The sequence below is a fragment of the Centruroides sculpturatus genome, unplaced genomic scaffold, assembly GCF_000671375.1.
Source record: "Centruroides sculpturatus isolate CEXI.00-Female unplaced genomic scaffold, Cexi_2.0 scaffold814, whole genome shotgun sequence".
Lineage (NCBI taxonomy): Eukaryota > Metazoa > Arthropoda > Arachnida > Scorpiones > Buthidae > Centruroides > Centruroides sculpturatus.
In genome coordinates, this window is record NW_019384989.1 from 365,412 (window position 1) to 369,140 (window position 3,729).

Genomic DNA, 3,729 nt, shown 5'->3' on the forward strand with positions numbered 1-3,729 from the left:
TTTTTATACTCACGGCCTACCAAATATTTCATAATTTTTTATGACCCTTATTTTTTATAAATAATAATTTATATTTGTTAAATTATTTATAATAAATTGATTTTTTATTATTGCTTTATTTTTAAAATTCATTGCATTAATAGTTTCTTAGAATTACTTTGGAATAAAAGAAGTAAATACTGCGGTGTAAGTAGCATATTTGCATTTATTTCTTCTACATTAACAAAGTTGTATGTAGGAAGAAATAAGAAATAAATAAAAAAAAAAACTAAATACGAAAACTTTATCTTTTTTATTTCACTTTTCAATATGATATTCGGTTATACATCGATTTTCTTTTTATTATATTTTAAAGAAATTTTGCATAATTTGGAGGTCCCCGGCAAACTTCTTACGGACCCCCAGGAGCCGTGGCCCCCCTGTTAAGAGACACTGCTCTATGTAATATATAAATATATATTCGATAATTTTTACTTCTCCGGCTGTTATATATAACAGATAGAAAGTTTAGACCTCGGTTGAAAAATGACCTCTTCCCAAATTTTTATATTTTGGACTTGGGACACCTTGAAATTTCAAGTTATGCAAAAGATTTTTTTTCTATATGTGTGGATGTTAGACTATGTGTGGGAGACAGGATTTTGTTCACCCTGTTTGAAGTCTAATAATTTCTGTGGTCAAAGTGGTCAGAATCGGAGTCAGATCGTTTAACACAAGAGTTAGCTATTAAGCGTCAAAGTGGTTGAACTAAATCGTGTCCCATATACATTCTAGCATCTTAGGCGAGAACATCTTAACGTATTTTACTGTACTATTATAAAATGACAAAAAAGCTTACTTTGAGGGTAGAGATGAGTTTTATTTTATTATTAATAATAATTTAATTTTGAACGATAATAACGAGTAAAATATTCATTAAGAGATATGACAAATGACCACTTTTATGTCTTCACCCTGTCTACCTTTAATTAAGAACAAAAATTTAATAGTATTAATGCCCCTTTATACGCAAGCTACAGTGCCACATTTCGTTTTTTAAACTTTACCCGTTCTGAGATGATGTTTAATATCTCAGAACAGTAAATAAAGAAATTAAACAAATTAGACGCCGACACACATACTCGCGCGAATTTTTTCCCTTTTATTGACATTTTTGAGGAGTTCGGGAGGTCTCCAAACGTGTAGATTTGCAAACTTGAAAGGTCAAATTTGACACGATTCCAATACTTTTCTGTTTTATATATATTACAAGTTCGGAAGTAAAAAGGAGTTGGAGTCGGCGGAGTTTTTGACGACTCCGACTCCAGCTAAAACACCAAAACTCCACGACTCCGACTCCGACTCCGACTCCGACACCACAGCCTTGTTTGTTAGTAATTGTTTTGTTACATGAAGAACTAAGATGATCAGATTCAGCGCTCGGCGAAGAGATCGCGACTGTCTTCAATAAGGCATTAAATGTTCGTTATAAAAAATTTCACTTTGCGAACATTTTCAATGACAATCATTTGTTTCGATGCAAATTTTATTTTTACAAGTATAAAATTAAACGATAAAAATAAGATTGCTCTATGAGGACCCTCCGTGCAATTTGACTATTCAACAGATAATTTTCCTAAGCATCTCAATCGTAAAAAGAAAAAATTAAGTTTACGATTAGAGCTTTATAGATCTAGAAGCGACTTCATTGCCAGATGAAGAAAAGAAAAAAAATTGCAGCTTTTTTGGGAGATTATTTTACTTTGTAATTGTTTACATTTCGAGACAAAAACACATAAATAAAACCTACAATTTGACACCTTACCTAAGAAAACTATTACCTTTCGAAAGAGATACTCTGATTTACTATACGAATTTCGGGAACAATGAAATCGGCACCGAAATATCGGAAATCTGATTCCTATATAAATGTCAGTTAATGACTTTTTCACTTTGAACGGAACCATAGCTTTCACTCTAAATAAGAAGAATTATACGTAATTATGAGAAGAGATAATGGACCGAACGTGATTGCAACATACACTTTCAATGGGTGTTATTAATATAAAATATTAATAAGGTAATTCGATTTATTATCGTTCCTTCTAAAAACTTTTAATTTCTCTCGAAATTCTAACAAAAATTTTTAAACAGGTTATCATAGCCACCGACGAATTGTTCAAATGTGGTACATAAAGTAAAATGAATATACCGGTATTAAGGTTTTACTGCATTAATCACTGACTTCAATTTGAGAATATGAAAATATATTGATAACAAGAAGTTTTTTAATTTGTATATTTTAATGCAAATTCCGTTTCAAATATCTACATGAATAGTGTCTGCATGAAGTATAATGATTATATCAAATACAAAATAATTTATAATTTGATTTTCTTTTTGAAACCGTGTCCTGTTTACTACGCCACAAATTTATAATTTATTTCCATAATTATAAATTAGGGAAATAAATATTTGAAAAAGTTACGTTGAGATAATACTTGTTTATTCAATTATTAATATCTGTGTTAACGTGATTTTAATAGAATGACTAAATAAGCTAAGAATGAGTAAATAAGTTAAGAATGACTAAATAATTAATGTTTTATGACTTTATATATTATAATATTTAAATTATTGTTAAAACAAAAAATATTTTTCATTTGAAAGATCGATGTATACATTATACAAAGTGCTAAAAAGTGTTTCTTCGATTCGAATTTTTTATGAATATGTTAAACAATTAAAGCAAACAGTCGCAAAAGACTGCATCTTCTGCGACATTTTCATTAATTTTTGAAACTTTTAAATTAAATGCATATTCCCTTTCAGTAAACTAGATTGATAAAAATTCATTTTTTATAATGCAATTAGTGCGTAGTCTTTATTATTTTCTGATTGAGAAATAATAAAAAGCCCAATAGCAAAGTAGAGAAGAAAGTAGAATTAATTTAGTATATTTTATATCTTATTTTAATAATTTCTTGAAACTGTATCTAGATGTTATTCATTTTTAAATGAAAAATGCTATTAAATATATTATAATTTATTATATAAAATATTTTATATAATTAATTTAAAAAGCGCTGGATTCATTTTAAAATGCAATGTAATTACATGTCGCTACGTACAAATAAAGACACGTATTTGCATTTGTATATTTGTAGGTATAGTATATTTGTATGTAGTATATAAATCTGTACATAGTATATAAAAATATAACAAATATACTAATAAACTATAAATAAATATATAAACTACGTATAAAAATTTCTGTATATAGTATATTTGTATGTATACGTACCGAAATGTTATCTCCTCTGTCATATGTTGGGACAACCTCTCACCTCCATCATAAATGTAAGTACAGTAATACCCCGAACTTACGCGATAGGTGGGACCGAGCGATATCCGCGTGAGTCGAATTCGCGTCGAATTCGCGTAGGTCGAAGTATAATTTGGCATATAAATACATACAAATTATTTTTAATTGGGGCCGGAGACTAAAGAAAACAATAATTTTGAAAAAAAAATGTTTTCAAAAGTCTTTAACAGAAAGCTCGTTGTTTAGATTTGATGACCTGGTGCGTTGTCGATTATTAACATCACTTTAAATGGAATTTGTTTAGATTGGCAATAACGTTCGATTTCAGGTATGAAGTGATGACCAAACCAGTCCTTAAAAAGGGAAGCTGCCACCCAAGCTTTACGATTCGACTTCCAAATCACAGGCAAGCCAGCTTTAGATTT